Here is a 12,357-nt window from a genome sequence, read left to right as displayed (position 1 = left end):
TTTTTGGCAGAACTGGGGATTGAACTCAGACTCTTGCGCTTGCCAGGGAAGCGCTTATTCCACTGAGCCATCTCCCAGGCCCCAAATACGACCATTTTTAAAACCCATCCTTTAATAATAACAAAATTTTTTATAAAATCATCTTAATTTTACAGTAACTAGTGACTATAGTAATGAGTTACGCACACACACCTGCCGCATACCTGCATTTCATATGTACTTGTTGATTAGTTTCCTAGGTCTACCATTAGAAAGCGCCACAAATCAGACAAGATCAAATGACAGAAATGTGCTGACTCATAGCTTCCCAGCAGCGAGGGAGGATCTTTTCCTTCTTTACAGAGACTGGTCTTGTTGACCATTATTGCATTCTTGGCTTGCACTGCAGCCCCTTAATCCTCGCCACTGCCATCAAGGCCTTCTGCCCCAGCCTGTCTCTCTGCCTTCTTATAAGGTCGTATGGCTTCATGGCTCACCCTATAGGACTGGATTTAACTTGAAACAATTGCTTCTTCAAAGAACCTATTTCCAAGTAAACTCTCATGCTCAAACACTGGGGGTTAGGACTTCAAGATACCATTTGTGAGACACAAAAACCTGAAAAACTTGCCTCAATGTATGTATTTATTTATTTAATTTATTTATATTTAGTACAGGGTCTGTAGGGTCTCACTACACAGATTGGACTCGGGAGCCTCCTGTTTTCAGCCTCCCAAGTGCTGGGATTACAGGCACAAGCCACCACGCCCAGACTCTATCCTGTCTCAGTGCACTCTGCAGGCGGGAACTGGCACGACATGCTGGGGATCAAACCCCAGTCCCTGGGTTTGCCTAAGCAGGCACTTTAACCTGCGGAGCTATCTGGCCCGCCCAACTTGCCTCAATTTAAAATAATTAGATTTCTAGAGATAAAAAAGTTACATGATTGGGTTAAATAGTTACTCCAGCTGGAAATTTTATTTCTTTATTTGTCTTGAAAACAGTCTACTAAGCTGACAAAATTGTTGTGTAAGTTTGGAACATAGCTCATGAAATCTGGTATAATTTCTCAACTGAAACATTCTATCTTTGTTGTAGTCCCCAAAATCCAAAATGAGGAAGTAATACTGGAGAATCTAAACTTTCTAATAAACAGAAGTAAAGTTGCATTTTCCGTAATACCACAGTATCATTACTGAAACCCTGTAAGGTGACCAGGACAAACAAGAGCCTGGTTTTGCAGCACATTAAAAGTTCATTAAAACCATCAAAGCGTATCACTTCACACTGCTGATTACTAAGAGGAAATGTGATTTCCATGATAAGACAATATTTTAAGAAGCTTCTAATATACACCTAGAAAATAAATATATTACTTAGTCTTACTTCTCTAAACAGTAAATACAATTAAAGAGTACACGATATCATAATACTGATTTATTTCACTTTGATCTTTTCTCTTCATCAAAGCAAAAACTTATTTTGGTAGTCTTTTCCAAAACCTAAAAACCATCTGTCCTGTGGAGTGGAGGGTGTGTGTGTGTGTGTGTGTGTGTGTGTGTGTGTGTGTGATATGAATTAATTATCTATATGTTTAACCATCAATCAATCACTTATCTATTTGTTTTTTTCAAAGAAAAAATAAATCTCTTAGTGTAACTGCATACAGAAATAAGTATAGTTGCTAGAGAGAAGTTCATAGTTTTTAATTGTTTAGGTTTTTGTTATATTCTACTTGGCTTTAAACTACTCCCCCAAACCAAGACGGCTATTTCTATTCCAATATGTTTCTGTTTACTACAAATAAAGCAGAATTCATGTGTCACTCTAGATGGAGCTGCCTGTTTCCATTACCTAGTCTTTCCTTCTTCTTCATAAACCTCTCCGACAGAGTGAAGGTGCATTTTAGCTTTATTAGGGCATAAAACTTGGTGCGGTACATTTCAGCCTCTTACGAATTGTCTTGAGAACGTTTTAATTGTGCTTCATTGTGCCTTGGTGTCAGATATGTTCTTTTATGACCTATTCTTCAAACCTTACTCATTACTCTTTTCCGTTTCTCTACTAATGAGCAACCTTGTATTTCTTAAGATCTTTGTCAGTCCTAAAGGTATAAAATCCTTTATATGAATACTGTTGCTGTGTGATCTTGTTTTAATTGCATATTTAAATCTGGCTTTCCTGAATATTGTCTTCATCCAGTTATACATCTCCATATTTTATTGTGAAGAATTTCTCTTGTTTATTTCCTTTGTCAGAAAATACATGAAACCATAATATAAAGTGATATTAATGAAAGTAATCAATATTGGCTTGCACAATTTTAGAAAAAATTATAATTCTTTGATAGCTGAAATTATGATTTTTCATTTTTCTTATAGAAAACACATGGGAAAAGGTGCTGAGAGGTAAACTGGCAGCTGGCTATGAACTGGCAGCAGTGTTATTAAGGGGGATGCTCCAGCTTGATGTTGCTTGAGAAAGGGCTGAAGATAAACACATCGTAAACAAGACCCTGAAAGGCAATCTTTCTGTGGAAAAGGGTAATCATTGTGAAGACAGGACAGGAAAATTTAGAGATTCTAAAAATAAATCCATGCTGCACTGTTGATAAACTTGTCATTGATATTGTTTTCTCTTTTCTCCTTTCTGTGAATTAAACCTATCGAGGCTCAACAGGAATTTTTCCCCTTTGGCTACATAAATTATTTCTACAGGGCAGAACCTGTGAGTTCTGGAAGGAAACTGAGCAACATCTGCTAAGGTGAGGCATGCGCCATTAGCCCTCCTCAGAGAAGCCCAACTCCACGAGCAACAAGAAATTTAGAAACACTCCTGCCCCAAGATGGAGATGAAGGTGATCCCCACACATTAGAGCTACCTAGAGAGCAAGGCAGAGGGGCAAGTCCTGCTACAGATTGGGTTCAGACATTACTGGCTATTGGTGTGACATCTTCAAATGGAGAATCCATAAGACATAAATAATAGCAGAACTGCAGGAAAGAGATCATGACACAAAAAAGGAAAATGTGGCTTACCTCTACTTCTACTTAGAAGTGTAGGGAAAGAAAATAAATTAAAAAGTGGAATTTGATGCACTTAAATCTGGTATAAAAAGTGTTTATTGAGAAAGGCTGAGACCTGAAAGACAAGGTGAAATGTCTACTTAGCTGAATTTCAGATCCACCCGGGGAATTGGTGGAGCATATTTCTGTCATGTGGACCATGAAGGCATAGCTTTGGGGCTTAAGTCCCATCTCTTGCCCCCTTACCTTCCCACGGTCTTAATTCACTGCTTCAATTCTTCTATGACCTAAGCAGCTTCGCCCAGCCATGCCCTTCTGCTGTCACACTTTTTCCCAGGAGGCAGCAGCTGACTGTGGATTGAACAGTAAATGCCAATCAGTGCTGTGTCCTTCACATTGCAGGCATTGTGTTTTATGTCTCAGGCAAAAGAAAGCTAAACTAGACCCTTCCGAAATAAAAGGGACATGAACACATTCCAGAAAAACAATGGCTGAGGTTCTTCATCATCACCAGGCCTGTGTTACAAGAGATATTTGAGGGACTCCTGTAAGATTAAAGGAAAAAGGTAATAAAAAATAATTTAAAGCCATAAGAAGAAATAGAGATCTCATGAAGATCTTGCATGGGAGGGATGGAAGTTTTTAGTACTAATGTCTTAACTTTAATGTCTTCACTTTTGCTTTCTAATTAATTCAATAGGTCAAAATATTAAAACATTATTAGTCAAAATAATACAAAGCTTTGATTTGTACCTTCACATTTTTTCCATATAACTTACACATTAATGTACATAAAATAATTATTTGTTTATATTTGGGGGCAAAAAATGTATAAAGGTGGAAACATGCCATAAACAAATAAAAAGGACAGTGGTGGAGAGGAAATGATCAGAGATTTTTCAAGTTATTGAAAAATTAAAATTAAATCATTATAAATCTATGATATTAAACATTATCTTCACGGTAACTGCAAAAAATAGTCATAGAATAGCCACAAGAGGAAGTGAGAAAAATCAAGTAACAGAAGCAAAATTCAAGCCCCAATTTCCAGCCTATCCAGGACAAATCCAGGGAAAAGAGACAGAGAAAATCAGAGTCCACTCATACATGAATTCTCCACAAAGATAGCAGCAGAATTTGGAAAATAAATTCAGGAAGCTTCAGAAGAAATCAGAGAAGAAATGATCTTCCAGGCAAAAAAGGAGATGATAACCATAATGGTGAACTTGTTCAGCAAAACTGAAGGAGATATAGATGTAAAATAAATAGAGGCACATAGGAAAATGATAGAAACCATGAATATTCAACATAAAATCTATGAAAAAGCTTCAACCGGTATTCAGGAAATTAAAAAAAAAATTCTGTTGAAAGTTTACCAATTGACTGAACAGAGCTAAAGACAGAATATCATACTCATAAGGTAAGATCATGGTTAGTGTCCACAAAAATAAAAAAAATTCTTAAAAATAGCAAGGGATGGTGAAAAAACAATCCAACAATTGCAAGTAAAAAAGAAATATTTAACATGATTGGAATCAATTAGGAAACAGGAGTCAGTACAAAAAATACATATATATATATATATATATATATATATATATTCACAGAAGTAATGCAGAAAACATGACTAGCATGGAAAAAAATTTTGACAGTAAGTGAGGCATATAGAACTCAAATTAGCCATGACCAAGAGAAATACACAGAAATGCACACAGTCATTGAGATTGCAGCAATTCAGCATAAGAACAGAGTACTAAAAACTTTTAGAGGAAAGAAACAAATCACTTATAATGGAAAGCCCATCAGAATCACAAGACTTCTCAGCATAAATCCTTAAGTGAAGAAGATCTTCAAGTGAAATATTTCAAATCCAAAAAGAAAACTAGTCCAAGCCAGATTGATGTACTGTGCAAAACTATCTTTCGAAAGAAGTAGAGAAATAAGATATGTCTATGACCAAAAAAACCTGGAGAAGTTCATGACCAGGAAGCCAGCCCTCTAAACTCTGAAGGATATTTTAGAGAGAGGTAAGAAGATTACAATGCCCAAAATGGAAATAGAAGGAATCCACAGAGCAAGAAAAATAATTAAAGAGAGCAGAAAGACAAGGAACCAACAACCTAATAATAATTTAACAAGGACAAGTCAAGACATACCAGTTATAACCATCAAGGTAAATGTTTTCAATTTACCAATCCAATTAAAAGGATAGAAGAACAGACCAAAACACAAGATCCAACAATATGACTAATAAAAGAAACACATTTAACTCAATAAGAAGTTCATACACATAGCATCTTTTCTTTTTGCAAAGTGAATATTAAGACAAGACTAATTAAAAGAGACAAAGAAGATCACTACATACTTTTTAAGGGAAAATTCCAAAATGAAGAGCTAATAATCATAAATATATATGCACCAAATACAGATGCACACAGTATATAATGAAAATATTAAGGGACAAAAGAAATCATTTAAGCACTCACACAATTGTAATGTGGAACCTTTATATTCTACTATCAAAAATAAATCAGTCAGACCAAATTTCAACAAAATATCAGAATGAACCAAACCTGGGAACAAATGGACTTAGTAGATATCTACAGAGTGTGGCATGACATAGTATCAGAACACAAATTCTCAGTTGCATGTGGGACTGTAACCAAAATAGACCCCATATTATCTCATGGAATATGCTTAAGTATGTACAAAGTAACAAAAATAATCCCATGCGTATTATCCGATACTGTACAATGAAATAGGAGAGCAATGTCAAAAGAAATCACAAAAATATTCCATAAACAAATGGAAATTAAATAATATCCTATGGAACAATGAATGTGTCACAAATGAAACCAGAGAAGAAATTAAGCAGCATCTAAAATTAAATGACAATGCCAATAGAACATACTAGAAGTTATAAGATGCAATTAAAGCAGTCCAAAGAAGGAAATTTGTAACAGTGAATACCCATGTTAGGAAAACAGAACGAGCTCAAATATACAACCTAATACTGATACTCAAACTTGTAATAAAAGAACAAATCAAGCTCAAAGCTAATATGAAGAAAGAAATTATAAAGATGAGAGCAGAAATTAATGCAAATGAGACCAAGAAAACAATACAAAGAATCAATGAATCAAAGAGCTGGTTCTTTGAAAGATTAAATATAATTTATAAACACTTTGCCAACCTTATCAAAAAGGAAAGAAAAGAGAATCAAATTAATACAATTAGAAATGAAATAAGTGAAATAGCAATTGATCCTGACTGAAATCCAGAAAATCATCAGATATCTACTTACTTTGAGAAATTTCACTTTAATAGGATGGAAAATATAAAAGAAATGGACAAATTCCTGGATATATATGAATTTCCAAAGTTGTGTCAAGAAGTTATAAGATTTCTAAAAAGGCTAATATGAGTCAATGAACATGTAATTGAAAATCAGACCTCCCAACTTCAAAGACCCAATCCAAAAATGGGCATCTGAGGTACATTTCTCAGAGGAAGTAATACAAATGTCAAGTAAGTATATGAAAAAATTTTCACCATCATTTGTCATTCAAGAAATTCAAATTAAAATAATATTGAGACTCAGTAAACCAATAAAAAATGCTGGAGAGGCTGTGGAGAAAAAGGAACCCTTTTCCTCTGCTGGTGGGAGTGCAGACTGCTACAACCACTATGGAAATCAGTGTGGAGATTTCTTAAAAAGCTAGGATTAGAGATCCCATTCAATACAACAATCCACTCCTGAATATTTTTCTAAGAAATGAAAACATCATACCACAGTGATAGAAGTGCACCCATGTTTATAGCAGCACAATTTGTTTTAGCCAAATCCTAGCAAACTAGATGCCCATCAACTGAAGAATGGATAAAGAGGTGGTACTTTCACACAATAGAATATTATTCAGCTATTAAACAGGATAAATTTGAGTCTTTTGTCTGTAGATGGATGCAACTGGAGAACATACTCTGAAGTGAAATAAATCATACCTTCATGTGCAAACATCATATTGTCTCCTTGGTGTGAAAACCTGAAAGAGAAAATGGCATCTGAAGAGTACAAAAGATACTGGAAAGGGGAATGAACTTATTCAAAAGGAAAGAGGTACTGAGTTGAAGAAAACAGGAGAGGGGTGGGGAAAAGAGATTTATCTTTTGTCTTGTATCTATTCTCTTTTATTTATTATTTATCTATATATGTAGGCAGGATCATTTGGACAACTGTACTGTGCCTTTCTGTTGGTTTATGGAAAGGAGCAGTTAATGCTTAATTTGTTTTGTCTCCTGTTCTCAATTTTAAAATTTGTAGTTTTTCTCTTCTTAATTTCTTATATATTTCTCTCTTTTTTTCTTTCTTCTTCCAATTTTACAAGCATATATCTGATAATATGAATAACTAGTTGGAAGACAACACTGTATATTACAACAAATACTATGAAATTCATATTATTTTGTTAAATGAAATTCTGTATCACTTGTAATTTTTTTCTTCTTTAATTCTAGTTTGTACTATCTTTAAAAATCATTTAAATGATGAAATCTGATAGAATCACTACTTGACTCTACAAAAGATTTAGAGAAGATCTAGTGTCACCATTCCTCAGACTCGTTAATGATATTGAAATGGAAGCAATGTTCCCAAGCTAATTTCTGGAACTATGCATTAAATGGGTACCAACACCAGAGAAGAACACAGGAGAACTATACACTAATCTCCTTAATTAACATAGATGCAAAATCCTCAGCTAGGTATTGGCAAACAATGCACCAAAGTGCCAAAAAGTTATAAAACAAGACCAAGTAAGATTAATGCCAGGGTTGTAGGGATGGTTCAACATATACAAATCAATAAATGTCATACATCATATGAGCAGAGACAAAGACAAAAGTCCCATGATCATATGAGTAGACATAAAAGAATTATTTAACAAAGTCCAGTGGCCACTGATGACAAAATCCTTACAGAAAATCAGACTGGATAATCTTTATCTCAATCTGATAAAAGCCATCTATGTTGGCCAACAACATATAAAAAGTCCAGAACTGAAAGCTTCCACTCTAAAATTACACAAAAGACAGGATTGTCCACTATCACCACTGCTATTGAATACAGTTCTGGAAACACTAGCCAGTAAAATTATTAAACAGGAGGAAAAAAAAAACCCAAAAACAATAAAGGTAGGAAAGAGAAAGATAAATTACCATTATGTCCAAATGACATCATTCTCTACAAAAATCATCCCAATAGTTTAATAAAAGATTTGTGGATTTAAAACCAAATTTAGTCATGTAATTGGATGAATATTAAGACTCAAACATTAATAACATTCCCATGTACAAATAAATAACAAACTCTCTGAGAGAGAAATTATGGTAACAACTACTTTTATAAAAGCATTGAAAAGATGAAACACTTAAAAATCAACTCAACCACAAAGTAAAGGCACTCTACATTGAAAATTACAGTACTCTGAAAAGGGAGATTTGTAACGGTATCAGAAAATGGAAAGATATCCCTTGATTTGGGGAAGGAAGAGCAAACATAATGAAAATGATATTACTTCCAATACGTTTATACAGACTTAATGCAATAACAAACAAAATAACACTTTTATACCTCACAAACCTAGAGAAAACAATTGTAAAATTGATCTGGAACCAAAAGAGACATAGAGTAGCAAAAACAATTCAGCCACTGTATCTTTCACAAAGGGGTAGAACATGTTCATTGGAAGAAAGATAGCCTCTTTTAATGGATTAAAAAGATGCAGTATTTATATACAATGGAACACTACTCCGCTATAAAAAAGGTAAAGTTGAGGCTTTTATTGGTAAATGGGTGGAGCTAGAGACTATACTCATAAGTGAAATCAAATTCAGGTGTATAAACATTGTATTGTTTAGTGTGCACTGAAAGAGCAAACGAAATCTGAAAGGTACAATAGATATTGTGAAAGGGAAAGAAACTGCTCAAAAGCAAAGAATAAGTGGGATGGGAGAAAGGAGAAAAGAAGGAATGGAATATTAATTCATATTAGTTCATTGAAAGAAACAGTGCACACATCAGTCAATTTTGAATTTATTGATTACCTATATCTGACAATCTGAGTAACTACTTTTAAGATAAAAATATGCAATAAAATAACCATTGTTAATTTCCTATTATCTCGTTTTGAAATTGTGTATCATTTTTATTGCTTTTGCTTTTTAAAATAAAAAGAAAGATAGCCTCTTTAATAGATGGTGCTGGAGAAACTGGCTTTCTACATGCTGAAGACTAAAATTAGATTCATATCTATCACTATGCACTAGCCTAAAACTCAAATAGAGATCTAAATATTAAAAGAGAAACACTAAATCTGTAAAGAGATAAAAGAGATACAACTGTTGAAGACATAGGTGTAGACAAAGACTGTGAACAAAACTCCAACTGAACAGTGAATACTAAAAAGCATCAACAACTCAGATTACAGCTTATTAAAAACATTTACACAGTAAAAAAAATCACCAACAGAGTAAAAAGACAATCAACACAGAAAAATTTTAACTAGTTGTTCCTTAGCTAAAGACTAATACCTAGAGCATGTAAAAAATTGTAAAATCCCAAACTCTTCAATTTAAAGGCTTTACTGGTTGAAACATTGTGTCAACTTGAGAAGTTCAGAAATTTAAGTGACTCAATAGGGAGCCAGGGTTGTTATTTTGTAACATTTTCATCCTGTGCAAGAGGAGAGCATGGACATTGTGTGAGTTCTACACCCTCATCCCAGGATAGCCTGCTTATAATATAAGGAAAGGACAGAGGCAGCTGCTGCTGCTGTTTTCCACTGCCATGAATGGCTGCCCTCTGCCATGTGCCGCTCTGTCTTGAAGCCAGCCTAGCATGGACTAAAACCTCCACTAATTATGCGCTAAATAAACTTTTCCTTCCTTAATTCTGAGGGTCGGGCATTTTGTCCCAGCAATGAAAGGAAGGTAACTGACACAGAGTCTTACTCCAAAAATGGAAATCTGAGATGAATACAACTTCTTAGATGAAAAATTAAAAATGGAAATTAAAGATATGAGAAATCATTCAACATCACTGATCACACAAGAGATGCAAATTAAAACAAAGCAATCTCACCTAGAAAGAATGGATATTATCAAGAAATCAACCAATAACAAATGATGCCAGGATTGTGAGAAAAAGAAACTTCTCTACTGATGGCAGCTGTGTGGACTGGTACAAACATTGTGGAAATTAGTGTGAGAATCCTCAAAAGTGAGGACCTGACATCCTATTTTATCAAGCCATTCCCTTTGTGGATATCATCCCAAAAATTCTTAAAAACATTACAGCACAGTATATATACACAGACATGATGATGACAGCAACATTTGTAAGAGCTAATTTTTGGAAACAACTCAAATGCCTAACAACCAATGAATGTGTAAAAGTGATATATTTTCTATTCAATGGAGTGCTGCTCAGCCACAAATAAGGATAAAATTGAGACATTTATAACTAAATGGATGGACCTTCACTTTACTCTTAAGTGAAATAAACTGGATGATCTGATCATTTGAATAGCACATTTTGCCTCTGATGAGAGAAAATGAAAGTGTAAATAGGAACGAAAATGTATAATAGATATTGTAAAATGGGAAGAAAGTGGTCAAAAGTAATGGAGAACCAGGGAAGGGTAAGGGGAAAAGCAAAAAGTGGAAAACTAAACAGAAAATAAGGATAAAATGACAGCAAAACTTTGTATATAAGGAAGGAAAGAAAGATGCGTTGAAGGAAGGAAGGGTATCACACAAAAGAGGAATTAAAATATATCATGTACAGGTGCAAATTCCCATTGGTAAATGTGATTATTATGTATTCTAAATAAACTAATAAATTTAATATGCAATAAATAAACCTAATAATAATAAAAATAAAAGGCTTTTATGACCTAATTGTGCAGCTACAAGCAATTTATGTGATTTTGCATGTTTTAAATTTTAAAAATTGACAGGGACAACCCACTCAGGTCCGCCTCCTGTGCCTCTCCTGGACAGGAGTTTTCTTTCCCTCAATAAATATATTCTGCCAAAAAAATTAAAAATTGATATCATGTGGCATATATTTCTTTTCTTTTCATATTCCTGAGTACTGTTTTGGAAACTTGTGCTGTTACAGGTATGCTAGTTCACTTTAACTATTGAATGGCATTCCAGTGCATGACCATAATAAAAAGAAAGAATTTAAAATACTATGCATCATTTATACAACAAATAATATGATATCAAAAATTCTTCTTTATTGATATTTACCATAAGTAAAAATTGATAAACTTTCCATTGAAATGGAATGGCAGAATAGCTAAAACACATGCACCAGTAGTAATATGCTGCCTTTCATAATAAAAAGTAAGTAGCAAATAATAAAACAGTAAATAAATTCAAAATGAAGCATAGAAAAAGATATTCCATACAAGAAAACAGCAGTATCTAGACTGTAAAACAAACATATAAATTTTAATTTCTAAAATTTACAAGAATCCACAGACACTAAATGTTGCTAAAACATTTAATACGGCAAGAAATTATATTACAAAGAAAAATTATATACCTCATAATGGGCCATCAAAGCAGGAAGAGGAAGAGGGTTAAGGGCTGGGAAGGCGGGATGAAAATGATCGAAATGCACTCCACAGAAGGAAATGGCACCCGCATATGTGAAGCCAGGAGAAAGGGGCGAGCGGGCCAAATGGGAGCTAGTTAATGTATGTAACGTGCACTATGAAATCTGCCAAAATAAAAGCTGTTGATTTGGATTGCCTTGAAGTTTTCTCAACCAGATTAATTTCTCTGATGTCATTAAAGTTAGTCTCTGGAAAAGACTCATCATAGGAATAGAATTTTCTGCCAGAGCTTAACACGAAAGGATTGGAGCGTATGACTGCCAGTAGAGTCCGTGGTCCCAGCTGAACCCTCCTGAGGCTTCCTTTCCTATCTGTATTTCTAGCATAGTTAACACTCAGATAATCTCTTGCATTTCTAAACACCAGGAAGAAACAATGAGTAAGCTGAAAAAAACCTCAAAACACTGTATGACAGTAACATTGAAATGTGCCGTCCCCGCCCCTGGGGCACGCTGAGATGGCAATTGAGATTGGGCGTGGTGGTGCGCAAGTCTGCAATCCCAGCTCTTGGGAGATGTAAACAGGAGGATCACTATGAATATGATCTAGTAGAGAGATCCTGAACACCCTGTAGACCCTTCCCTAAAACACAATTAAAAAAAAAAAATGAAACAAATGAAATTCCTAAAAATTAACTTAATTAAAATCATAGTTTGAAAAATGACATG

The sequence above is a fragment of the Octodon degus genome, unplaced genomic scaffold, assembly GCF_000260255.1.
Source record: "Octodon degus isolate 3935 unplaced genomic scaffold, OctDeg1.0 scaffold00143, whole genome shotgun sequence".
NCBI classification, from domain to species: Eukaryota; Metazoa; Chordata; class Mammalia; order Rodentia; family Octodontidae; genus Octodon; species Octodon degus.
The sequence above is the reverse complement of the archived record's forward strand: the minus strand, read 5'-3'. Positions refer to the sequence as shown.